Here is a 13665-nt window from a genome sequence, read left to right on the forward strand (position 1 = left end):
TTTTAATTAGTAACACATTCTCATTGCTAAATTGTAACAATCCCCCATTATACAATAATGTTGTTATTTTTATCATTACATTGCATTGCATAATTGTGTGGTCCCACACATACCTTAATACATTGTTTGATGACCAAATAAGGTTCTGTCAGTGTGTTATGTTCTACACCTCATACAATTAAATAGCATTATACAAGGGGCCATTGTAAGTAACAGCTGCTGATGATTACTGTTTCATCTTAAAGGTATATCAGGCTAAATAAAGTATTTATTCATTGAATGGCTTTATAAAAAGCAGGATAGATCAAATTCAGTGTTGAGACCTGCAGGCATCAATGTTTAAAACAGTTGTATAAAGTACATTTCCTTCCTGAGTAATATATTTTTATATCTTGAGAGGCAAAGGGTTTGGGAATATATTGCCAACTGACAAAGAAAAATAAATCAGGGTTAGAGTGACCATTATTAAGATAATGTGACACAAGTGGTGCGTCTGATAATTTTGTGCGAATCCTGGCCCTGTGTTCACCTATGCATAATTTGAGGGGCGGGACGTGGACCCTATGTACATCAAAGAACATGGACACAGAATTCCATAAATGACATTCTGGGACTGGCAGTTAGTAAATCCTTTTAAAGTAAATTTGAAGTTGGATGCCAAAGAACTAATCTCCTTAATAGGCAAACTGAAAACACAAGAGGAACATGATCCACACTTAAAGTGCCCCTAACATTGATGATTGGTTAAAACAGACTTGATGCCACCTAAGAAACCTATCTGTTTTTGAAAGAGATGGTTTTCCTCATTCCAAAAATAGGAAGATTTTTACATTCTGGTATGTCCTTGAGAATGTGCCAATGTCTGTTGACTATTTTCCTTATATCATATGTTAGATGATTATATTCAAGTGAGGCAAAAATGCGTTTATCTTTAGGTGTTGTTTGTCTGGTGTTATTCAAAAGAGATTTCCTGTCTCTCTTCCCATGCCATCTTGTAAGACATCTGCTGGATATCCTCTGTTTTTAAAGGTAGTTTTCATCTCTATAGCTGCTTGTAGAAAATCTTCCTCACGAGTAGCATTCAACAATTGGCTGAAGGGAAGATTCTTCCCGAGATGTAATGGATGGTGGGAAAAGAAATGTAACCCTGCACCTCTGTCTGTGATTTTCTTGAAAGGTTTCACTGCCACTTTGTTTTGTTCCGTTTTATAAACTGTCACACCCAGAAAGGAAATGTGGTCATTGCTGTGATTCTCTGTGAATTTTAAATGTTCTGAAAGAGTGTTGATCCAGTTGTAAAAGTTCAAAAAGTGCTCTTCCTTGTCAAAAATGGAAAAAAAATCATCTATGAACTGGTGGTAAAAAAGTGAGCGTGCAGAAAAAAAATCATGTTTGTATACAAATTCATTTTCAAAATTAATCATGAATAAATTTGCCACCGAGGGCGCACAGGCTGCCCCCATTGCAACCCCTTTCTTTTGTAGATACAGCTGTTCCTTGTATCTAAAAAAATATTGTCAAAAATAATATCTAAAAGAGATAACAAAAAATGAGTGGGAGGGTGTTTAGATTGTCTTCTGTCCAAGGTGTCTTGTATGATTGATCTTGCCTCCTCCAATGGAACATTCGTATACAAGGCACATACGTCTAATGTAGCAAGCGTTGCTGTAGCTAGCAGATGGAAATCCTCAATTTGTGTAATGAAATCCTTGGTGTCCATTATGTAGGAGTTGGTATTGCAGGTGAAGGGCTGCAAGAAAGAATCCACATATCGTGAGATAGGTTCTGTTAAACTGCCAATAGCTGAAATGATTGGTCTTCCTGGAGGATTGTCTAAAGATTTGTGAATCTTTGGCAAAGAGTAAAATATTGGAATTCTTGGATGTTATTGTCGAAGGCTTTCACGGTCAGAGTTCATTGGTTCTCGTAGGTTATCCGGGCTGTGTAACCTTGGTCTTGGTATCTCGGATGTTGTACAATGAGATTCAATGTGTGAAATCCAAAGCTAATCTGCATGGCTATTGTTGACTATAGTCTTTGTTAGTCTGGAGGTTTTCAGGACAGGAAGCCAAGCCTTATTCATTCTTAAACTCTTAAACTCTCTTTTCTGTTAAAGTTGTGCTGATGTTTATGAATTTCAATGGCTTCTCTGTGCAATCTGACAAAATAGTTGGTAGAATTGTCCAGTCTTTCAGTGAGCAAGTATCAAAATAGACCTAACCGATCTTATGAATGAGGGAAAACCTGAGGACACACTGAAGCCCCCCCTCAAACCAGGGAGAGAGAGACTCGAGGGGGCACACACACACCCCAGGCAGAACGGGCGAAAGCCCCCTTTGGCTTCCCCCCCACAGAAACTGCTCCCTCTCCCCACACACACAGACTCTGCTTTCCCACCCACACACACACACACACAGGAGAAAAAGTATAGATTAAAGCCCCCAAAGGGGTCTTACTGTGGCTGTCTTCTGTTCCATCAGGAGGGGTGGGAGGAGGACTGGGTAATCCAAGACGATTCCATTTAAGCACGGGACGTTTTGCTCTGGAGATGCATACAGGATCGGGTGATCCATTCATCCCAATAGGGAAAAGGGGAAAGGGGAAAGCCCATATCTCGGGGGGCCCTGACCCAATGTGTACAAAACTTGGGGGGGGTCTCTTAAGAAGGCTTGTCTGAAGCTTCGCTGAAAGTTTGGGGTCTGTACCCCCAAAAATGCGCCCGCTGCAGCCACGGAAAGAGAAAAGGGGGGAGCCGATATTTCTGCCCTCAGTGTGGATTAGATCCACTGGACCTGCTGATGCAATGTGTAGCAATGACTTGCACCAGCAGGGTGAACTGGATGAAACCAGATATGGCCAGTAGTATGAAGCAATACTGCAGGTGGGATAGACATGTGACTAGGCATGGGATATGTATAAAAGCAGCACAGCCTCAAAGGCTTATTGTTGGGGTGGAATACAGACTAAGCCGGAGGCGCTGGTCGATTGTATATAGAACTTTGGAACTGCACTGTGAATAAACTAGCATTTTTGTAGTAGCTACCGTCTGGTGGAGTTTCTTGGAACACCTGGCTAAACCCGCTGAACTTGCGATAGTGGACAGGGAACTAAAGGATCCCCAGAGCGTGCAGCCCCACTCCCTCCCATGCACATCTGGGGGGCAAGCATCCCTCCTCCTCCTCCTCCTCCTGAAATTACCCCACATCAAGCCCAACCCAGGATAAAATCTCCTCTTGGGAGGGAGCAGTGCACCGAGGCCTGAGAAGTGCTCTGGGTGGCTCAAGACAATGAGCCCGGCCAGAAATTTCTCTGCATCCTCCATGCAGTTCTTAGGAACCACAAATGGTATTTCTCGGCATAGAGACAGGGAGGGCTCCGCATTCAGTGACTCCACGTTAGCTTCCGTCCCTCCTCCCCTTCTGAACCGCAGGATCCCTCCTTAGACTCCTTGGGGCTAAAAGGACGAGGATTATCTGGGGTGGGGAAAAAGGGTCGAAGCCCGCCTTTCTTGTCCGCAGTTTGCAGGGAAATCGGAGTGAGCCTCGCTGGGTCAACAGATGCAGCCCTTCTGGCGGGGTGAAGCAAACTCAGCCCAAATAATGCACTTTAAGTCCTGGATAGGGTTGCCAAGTGACGGTTAATAGCAGAAGATCTCCTGCTAATTCAACTGATCTCCAGCTGATAGAGATCAGTTCACCTGTAGAAAATCGCCGCTTTGGCCATTGAACTCTATGGCATTGAAGTCCCTCCCCTCCCCAAACCCCACCCTCAGGCTCCGCCCCAAAAATCTCCTGCCGATAGCAAAGAGGTGTTGTGGACAGAGAGTATTACAGGCTCATATAGCCAGGAATCATATAGAATGTCAATTTGAAAATTGTAAATATATATATTTTATAATAGAGAACTTTTAATTGAAAATATTAATTTATTATGGGTTTAGAACTTTGTTTTGCGGACCTTAATTTAGTTCACGCGGACCCCTGGGGGTCCATGGACCCCTGGTTGGGAACCAGGGGTCTAGACGTTTGGGAGTTCAATAGCAGACATGCTGCTGGTCTGCCTAGAGAATCTCCCCAGAAGCATGGCACCCCCAGAGGTATGATGAACTTGATATATCTACTGTATTTCCACTGTGGGTAGCCGTGTTAGTCTGTCTGCAGTAGTAGAAAAGGGCAAGAGTCCAATAGCACCGTGTGTGTGTGTGTGTGTGTGTGTGTGTGTGTGTGTGTGTGTGTGTTAAGTGCCGTCAAGTCGCTTCTGATTCATGGCGACCCTTAAAGACTAACAAAAATATTGTCGAAGGCTTTCACGGTCAGAGTTCATTGGTTCTTGTAGGTTATCTGGGCTGTGTGACCGTGGTCTTGGAATTTAATTCTTGGAACTAACAAAAATATTTTCTGGTAGGGTATGAGCTTTCGTGAGCCACAGCTCACTTCTTCAGATACATTTCCACTGTATTTCCACTGTAACTCTTACTTAAGATGATCTGCTTATACTTTGAAATATTCTGTTAAGATTTTTCCTGACGATGTAACTGTAATTGTAACTGGCTTGAATTATGTTTGAAACGGGTGTCCCTTATGTCCTGATCCCACATTCTTTTATATTCTGAAGTATTTACAATAAAAAGGAATTTTTCTCGGAAAAGTTCAAAGCTTGTAGCTCTACTTATGGGGCATCTGGTTAAGCAAGGTAACTTAGTGAGATGCAAGACCTGGAAACCTATTTGCCTACACCGCTCTGACCGCGACAGGGGGACCTGGCCGCAGCAACCCCCTGGATCCACTTCCAACGCCCTTTGAAGGTGGATTTTACTGTGTGAACGGGCAAAACCCACTTGCAAATGATCGTTCAGGTGCAGCGGAAGTGGACTGAGAGTGCATGATTTGGGCTGGGTGAATAGCCCCAAAGAGAGGGTCTTTGGGGGCTTCTAGAGAGACACCCCAAGGGATAGATGGAAGGAGCCTCGGTTCCTAGAGTGGCCTCAACAAAGAACACCGCCTGACTTGCAACAGCCACTTCCGGCTGCATTGTGCGGGTGGGTGAACCACCGAGGAGGAGGAGGAGGAGGAGAGCACCGGGGGACATTAAAAAAAAAAAAAAAAAAAGGTAAGCAAGAAGAGAATATTTCCTTTGCAAAAGATCTCCTTGGTGTAGACAGTGGGAGAGTCGGGGGTGCGTTGGGGGTGTTGCAAAGACTCCTGCAAAATCTCTCTCCCCCCAAGACTCCCATGTGTGTGTGTGTGTGTGTGTGTGTTAAGTGTCGCCAAGTCGCTTCCGGACTCAGGGCGACCCTATGCATGATCCTGACCGCACTATGAACGGACCCCCCACTGCTTGTCGCAGGGGTCGACCTGCGCGGTCCCGCGGCGCGCTCGGATGGCCCTGCCGCACCTGAGCCGAATTCAGCGCTGCATTTGCAGCGGCCCCACCTGCGCTTCCCCCCCCCCCGCGCGCCCTTTCTTTTAACACTCCAGGCTGGCAGTTGAGCTTCTGTCGGCGCCTCCTCTGCTCAGACCCCTACAAAATGTGCACAAGCGCGTAGCAATTGGGAGGAGCCGGGCGGGATTTGCACGAGGGAGGGAGGGAGGGCGAGGAGGCCAGATGGGGAAAATGGGCATCTAGAGAGTGACAAATCCAATGCAAAACCTTCCATGCATAAATGGCCAGAGGCCATTTATGGAAGGTTTTGCATTGGATTTGCCACTCTCTAGATGCCCATTTCCCCCATCTGAATTCTCAAAACTCTGCATGGCGACTTATGGTTGAGTTTTGAGAATATGGATGGGGGGGAAAGTGCATCTAAAGAGTGGCAGATCCAATGCAAAAGCTTCCATGAATAAATGGCCTCTCTCTGGCCATTTATGCATGGAAGGTTTTGCCTTGGATTTGCCACTCTCTAGATGCCCATTTTCCCCATCTGAATTCTCAAAACTCTGCATGGCGGCTTGTGGTTGAGTTTTGAGAATAGGGATGGGGGGGAAAGTGCATCTAAACAGTGGCAAACCCTTGCATGAATTAATGGCCTCTCTCCCCCCCCCCCTGCTGCCCCCTTCCTTCGGAATCTGCAGCCCCAGCCGGCGCAGAGCTCATTTAAGCCCCAACCAACCCCGCCCAAGGGAAAGGGGGAGGGGGCATAAAGATCTATATGCAAAAGGTGAGCAAGAGGAGAGGGAGGGGTTTGGCAAGGCTGTGGGTGGGTTTCCGGCTGCTGGCAGGTGTGCAAAGGCCCTTTCCTTTCCTGGAGGAATCCCCGCGCGGAGAGCGGCCATAACCACAACTCTCCAACTTTCCCTGCAACTTCTGGTTTGTTTGTTTTAGTTCACTGTAGGCACGGTCAGCCGCCTGAGAAGTTGTTGTTGTTATTGTTATTGTTATTATTATCAACATTATTATTATTATTATTATCATCAACATTAATATTATTATTATTATTATTGCTGTTCAAAGGCTGCTCAAAGCAGGAAATGGTTCCGATCTTCCCCTGGGGGTTTTGCACCGGGAGGAAAACGGGGTGGGGGGAAGAGTGCGGAGAAGGAAGAGGGAACGCGGCTCTCAAGGGAAGAGTGGGTGGGGGGGAATCAGCAGAACAAGCCTCACTCGCAGCCTCGTTCATAACAACGGAAATAAAAGGGGGCTTTGGCTGGAGAATGAATGGGTGGCTTCTTTGCAAGCTTCAAATAACCATGCTTGACGATCCCTTTTGCAAAAAGGAGAGGGAATAACGACCCAACATTAATTCAAGTGCATTTAAAAAAAAAAAAAAAAAACCAGCACAGAAAATGGCCTCGGAGGGGAGGGGAGGGGACTGGGGCTCTTGATGGGATTAACCAGGGGGGCTCTGTTTCTCCCAAAGAGGTTTCCCATTTCCTCTCTAGAAGCTCCTCTTCCCTGGAGCCCTTCCTGGAATCTCGTCTCTGCAACTTCTCCTCTTTGTTTCTGCGCTTTCTTTCGGCTCAGAGTTGCCAGCTTTGGGTTGGGAAAGACCTGCAGATTTTTTTGGGGGGGGGTGAAGCCTGGGGAGGATGGGCTTTGGGGAGGGAACCCAACAGGGCGCCACCCTGGAAAGCAGCCATTTTCTCGGCAGAAAGTGATCTCGGTCATCTGGAGATCAAATGTAATAGTGGGAGAGCTCCAGGAAACCCCTGGAAGTTGGCAACCCTAATTCGGCTGCTGTCTTGCAAATTCTCTTTTGGTATTTTGTTCCAATCCTTCCTATCAAACTGGCGTGGTTGTGGGGTAGGCATGAGAATTGGTTTCCCATTAGCCATTAAAAAGCTGAGAAAGGTCATAGGAAAAGCCAGAAAGTGCTGCTGGTTACTTACTGAAACCTTTAGTAGTGTAATAGAAGCAAAGAATATCCATGCTCTCCTTCCTTTTGAAAGGAAACTATAAGCCTCTGCTATATATTTGCAGTTTATATGTGTAATTGGGTTTTATGTTGAATGATTCGGCATATGTACACCAATACCATCGTTCATGTGCTCCAATATGTCAAAGTCTGTAACAGTACCTTTTGTGGCAGGGTGGGGATTCGAACCTGCATCTCCCAGACCTAATCTGATATTCTAACCGCTGCACTACTTGCTCCCTCCTGCTCTTTAGTCAGTCATTCCAGTGTTTGCCTATCGTAGCAATATTAAACAGGAGTTTGGAAGACTAACACCCTTGATTCTAATATGAGCTTTCATGAATAAGAGCTCACTTCTTCAGATGCAGATGTCACGTGTATGTGTGTGTGTTTGTGTGTGTATAAAATCTCAGTGCAAAGATCAGTGTTGGCTTCTCTGGAAGTCACAGATCTGGCACTTGTCTTTACAGAAGAATCTGGCAGCGGAGGAAGGTGATCTGCTAGTTCAGGTGGAGACTCTTTGGAGCGGAAGGGAGGATGAGGAGAGAGCCGGACTCAGCTGTCCCTGAATCTAGAAAAGGCCTTGATGCAACCATAGCTGGGAGCAGAAGGGAACTATGTGAAGGAGCCATGCAGAAGAGCCTGGAAGACAACAACATCCTCCCTCCAGATGCGCATTACCAGCAGTTCAGGCACTTCCCCTACCAGGAGGCCGAGGGGCCTCGAGAGGCCTGCAGCCAACTCCACCATCTTTGCCACCAGTGGCTGAAGCCGGAAAGGCACAGCAAGAAGGAGATGCTGGACCTGGTGATCCTGGAGCAGTTCCTGGCCGTCCTGCCCCCGCCGATGGCGAGCTGGGTCAGGGGATGCGTGCCGGAGACCAGTTCCCAGGCGGTGGCTCTGGCAGAAGGCTTCCTTCTGAGCCAGGCAGAGGACAGGAAATGGGACCAGCAGGTGAGAAATTTTCATCTAGGTAGTGTGAGAGCACATAGGATAAGATCAAAGATCCCCTTGAAATCGATGATGATTTGCTGCAACTTTTTGGAAACCACCTTTTGTCTGTCTTCCTCTTCCCTTTTTCACCAACCTTCTGTTTCACGTATCCCCACTTCTGTTTCAGGTGCAGGAGAGGATGGCGCAGGACTCTTACCGCAGGCCAGCTTTTCCAGGTAAGATCAGAGTAGGTGTCGTTCCCACTGCAGGGCCGCCTTGAGCGTAGGGGGGCTGCTCTCATCCCCCTCACCCCGGGTCCTGTGTGGGAAAGATGCTCCACTCCAGCCTCTCAGTTTAGACATTCCATTTGAGGAAGCAGAAACCAATAATCTGTTAAAAATCTCAGTTAGGATAATTGGACAAATACAGTAGTGGAGTTGGACAGAACTGCTTGCAAAGCAGCCCCGGAGAGGGTGATATAATGGATACATTGGAGGATGGTAAAATCTTTTAATTCGAGAGCTTTTTGCTATCCATTTATCAACAGGGCAAAGAGTGTCCAGAGCTGACAAACCTAAGAAGGATGGTGCTAAAAGGGACAAATCTGATATATATATATCATCAGACAAGTTTTATAAATTTGGGAATTTGATACTGCATTATATTTTTATTCATATTATTTAATTTTATATTGGGATTAGTGTGTATGTTTATATATAGATTTGTTTGTATACATGTTGTAAGCTACCCTGAGGCTTGTTTTGGCGGGGAAAGAGAGGATAAAAATCTAATAATAAACTGCAGTACGTGACATTATTAATAATACTAACATGATTTTCATTTCTACTCTGCCTTTCTAACTGGGACTCTCAAGGCAGAATATATGTATGATTAAAAAAAAACACATTTGGTGAACAGAGTAGATGAGAATGTCAGGCATCCAGTGGATTCCAAGATAGGACCACAGTATTAGATTCAATAAGAATATTTCAATTTAACAACACAGAATATTTGGAAGATGGAATAAAGCACTGGAAGATTGAATAAAGTGTTTGGGCTAGGATTGTCGACTGGGGTGAAACCTGAAAGAAGGCATGCAAACAGAATAAAGATGGCATCTCTCACCAAGTCATCTCAGTACCATGTCAAGAGGGTAACTGCTGGTCCTTCAACTAAAGCAAGGCTGCCTTTTTCTGGATGAGCTAATAGTCTTTCCACATGGAAGGAGGTTCTAGGATTTGGTGGCTGTTTTTGTGTCCTCCTTGACCTCTGCCAGTTCCTTGCGTTGCAGAGTTCTTCCTTCTTATATCTGAATTCTGACCCATCAGACAAACAAATAGTTTTGTATATGATAACAGGACCAAGACTAGATTTGGCAAAAGCGTGGAGGCAAAAAGTGTAAGAGAAATGAGGATGCAGGCACAGTTGTGATCATGAACAGAGAGAGGGAAAATCTAATCCCCCCGCTAAAGAAGTGTAACACAAAGAGCTTGGAAAGTATAGAACACCTTCCATTGACCTTCTTATTTTTCCAGGTGATGGCATAAAGCCAATGATCCCTTCTTTGCCATCTCTTTGTGATGGAGAAAAAGTGGCTTCTGTGCAGCCAGATTGGGTAAGTGTGGACCTCTGGATCATGCCCTTGGGTGTCTCTCTGCCGTTCCCTAAGCCAGGAGGAATCTGTCTCCATCTCTTTCCCTCGGCTGCTATTTATGCTGCTCACTGGATAGAAAATGAAAACATCTGATAAAAGTTTGACCCCTGAGATCAAATATCCAATATAGTCCTTTTGGAATGCCCCTAAGAAGTGGAAGGGTTGTTACAAAGGAATTTCTTCTCTCTCTTTCCAGGGTCTGGTGACATTTCAGGAGGTATCTGTTCAGTTCATGGAAGAGGAGTGGGCTCTGTTGGATCGAGACCAAAGAAGGCTTCACAAGGAAGTCATGGAGGACAATCATGAGAATGTGGCCTCCCTGGGTAAGACTCTCATTTCCTTTGATTCAGAGATGCTGAAGGCAGAAACCATTCCTTCTAAGAAGGACCCCAGCTCTGTCCTGAATAGCCCAGATTAGCCTGATCTCAACAGCTAATGGAAGCTAAGCAGGGTGGTTCCAGGGGGGTACTTGGATGGGAGACCACCAAGGAAGTCCAGTGTCACTATGCAAAGGAAGCTCTATGTCAAACCACCTCTGTCCGTCTCTTGCCTTGAAAACCCTACAGCTGTTGACAGCACTTTGCACCACCACCATCACCAATAAGGATCCTTGTAGGGCTCTTCCAGTGTAGACTCTGAATAGGGGAATGTAGACGATATAAAGGCAGGCAAGGGAGTGGGTTCTGCATACTTACTGGACTCCGGTAGAATTAGTGTGGAAGCGAAAATATTGGTTTGTAAAGGAAAACGTCTACGACAGAGGAGGAAAGTCCACCCTCACCCCCTGACTACCCATTGGGGACTGAGCAACCTCATTGTTCCTCAGGGGTGAAAATCCATTGAACGGAGGGCAGGAGGGGGATTGGCCAAAGTAACAGTTTGTGGGATGTCAATGAGGCCTTTCACATTTCTTCTTCTTTGTATAGAGTTATATTCCGCCAGTTTCCTTGTGAGTTCTTGAATCTTTTCCCAATTGGCGTCTGCCTTCTGGTTTGCTGTATCTGCCGTTAGTTTTACAGCAGCCATGTCGACATGAATTTGTTGTACTTCTGTCTGGACAGCCTGAATTTTTGTTAGGATATTTTGCTCCATCAAGGTTAACATCTCTGACAGCTCTTTAAAATTCCTTGCCGCCATTATTCTTCAGCTGTCCGACTGTTATCTGTAACCGGTGCAACAGACACAAAGCTCACCCATAAATCTTCAACCTGCTATTTTCAAAGTTACTCTTCGCTGTAAGCACCTCCGTACTTTCAGTTTTCAGTTCTTTTTGCAAAACCTTAGGTTGTCAGTAGGTCATAAATTTTACAAAGAGACGGAGTGAGGAGTGAGGTTTAAGACGTCTTATCCGATTGAGCACATGCGCAGCCCCCCCCCCTTGGGCCTTTCAGAGCAGCCATGGAAAGAAGCATTTGAACTGATAACAACAACAATAATACTATTTGTATAGAGCCCTCAATATGCATTTTCCAAAGCTTGAAAAGACCTTTGCTTACATAGAGGACATTATACCCTTCCCCGGGACTTGAGGAGGATCAGTGTGAGGCAGAGGAGGCAGAAGGGATGAATTGGGGCCCTTCTACTGTGTTCATTCCTGTTACACTCGTGTAGGCTTAGACATGGCTCCAGATTCAGTCAAACGAGATGGCAGAACCCTGAGGTAACAAACAACTGGATTTCAGCAGGTGAAGTTCAGCTCTATGTCCTGATGAGCTTCACTTGCAGAATTCCTGCCTCTGAAGCTTCTCTGTTTCAGTTGGACAGGTGCATTTTTCTTATTCTAGGCTGGAGGGAAAGGGTAGCTCTATATACACTCGAGTCTGGTTTAAACATCTGAATATTTCTTAGAGTTGGAATGTCTGGAAGTCACTGGTCTGTTTCTTTCCCCTGAAGAAGGACTTCTGCTTCTCAAGTCTGATTCCATGTCCCAAGTGGAAGTAGCAAGAGATCCACTTGTCCAAGACACAGAAGAAACAGAGAGATCAGCAGGTATCCTCCTAATTGTGTGGTGGAAGCGGGTAGGACTTCTCTTGGGCTAAATTTCACCAGTTGGGGAACAGAGGGATTTCTCAAGAGGCAACAACCCGAGAATGGCCAGGAAAGCTTTCTTAAGTGTGAAGCTAATAGAGGAACAAAATGCTGGCTGGTTTGTACCTAGGAATGACTGGAAATGTTTATTGGGTGCTCAGCTTTAAAACACATTTATTTGCTGTCTGTTCACAAAAAAATAGCATAAGATCCTAAATACTGTCTAAACCATCAGTTTAAAAATCCAGGGGCACAAGAAGAGCATAAAAAAGTCACAGATTCTTCTAAAAAATTTCCTGAGAATGATCCTTAAATTTAAAGAAGACCCTAAAACAGCTAAAAAGCCCCGTGGCGCAGAGTGGTAAGCTGCAGTACTCTAGTCCAAGCTCTGCTTACGAGCTGAGTTCAGTCCCAACTGAAGTTGGTTTCAGATAGCCTGTTCAAGGTTCACTCAGCCTTCCATCTTTCCGAGGTCAGTAAAATGAGAACCCAGCTTGCTGGGGGTAAAGGGAAGATGACTGGGGAAGGCACTGGCAAACCCCCCCCCCCCCCGTAAACCAAGTCTGCCTAGTAAACGTCAGGATGTGACGTCACTCCATGGGTCAGGAATGACCCGGTGCTTGCACAGGGGACTTTTACCTTTACCTTGAATCACAGAATCTTAGAGTTGGAAGGGACCTTCAGGGTCATCAAGTCCAACCCCCTGCACAATGCAGGAATACCTCTCCCCCCCACACCCCTAGTGACCAGAAGATGGCCAAGATGCCCTCCCTCTCATCATCTGCTTAAGGTCACAGAATCAGCATTGCTGACAGCTGGCCATCTAACCTCTTAAAAACCTCCATGGAAGGGGAGCTTACCACCTCTCGAGGAAGCCTGTTCCACTGAGGAACCGCTCTAACGGTTAGAAAATTATTGTCGAAGGCTTTCACGGTCAGAGTTCATTGGTTCTTGTAGGTTATCCGGGCTGTGTAACCGTGGTCTTGGAATTTTCTTTCCTGACGTTTCGCTACCAACATACACTTTCTGCAAGTGTAATTAATGTTACCCTCAGGTAAAAAGACCAACATGCCACAGACCTTGCATGTTACTGCCTCAGCTCCCTCACTAGCCACAGTGCTGTGTGATCCATTGCTGAAATTTCTTTCCTATGCTACTCTGATAGTTCCCCTGACAAAACACCTTTCAAGGCTCCCTCCTTGAAGAAGTAAAACACTCATCACATAAAAAATATAGAAACTAATCAGTAGCTTACAGGGCCCCTGTAAAACAGCTAAAAAGATAAACCTTTAAAACGGCTAAAAAGAGCTTAGTTAAAGCCTAGTTGGAAAGAAATGTTTTCACCTGGCTAGGTCAGCTCCAGGCAAGTTTTAAGGAGGGGACATTCCCCAGATGAGGGGCCACCACTGGAAATTACCAGTCCCCAGTCACCACTTGTCTCAGCTCTGCAGGCTGGGCTACAGAACACAGGGATTGGGAGGCCAAACCTTTTGGGGAGTGGAGAGAATGGTGAGCTTTATAAGTTTGGGGCACAAATTGAGTCTCCTTAGTTCAGGTGTAAAGCTCTGCTCCAAACTCACTGTCCAGTGAATGCAGTCAGTTCTGTGTTCGAATATAGAAAGAGATTTGCTAGAGGTACCTCTAGTCCAGCCTCCTGTTTCACACAGTGGTCAACTAGAGTCCCTGGAAGTTTCTCAAA

The 13665-nt window shown here is 45.6% G+C and overlaps 1 protein-coding gene across 1 annotated transcript in view; it reads left to right on the top strand.

Annotated features, from left to right (window-relative positions):
- LOC130493381 (zinc finger protein 208-like) overlaps nt 1-13665 on the top strand; it is a 225802-nt gene that overhangs the window by 144041 nt on the left and 68096 nt on the right. The window lies entirely within an intron of this gene.

This window comes from Euleptes europaea, chromosome 1 (assembly GCF_029931775.1).
Source record: "Euleptes europaea isolate rEulEur1 chromosome 1, rEulEur1.hap1, whole genome shotgun sequence".
Classification (NCBI taxonomy): domain Eukaryota; kingdom Metazoa; phylum Chordata; class Lepidosauria; order Squamata; family Sphaerodactylidae; genus Euleptes; species Euleptes europaea.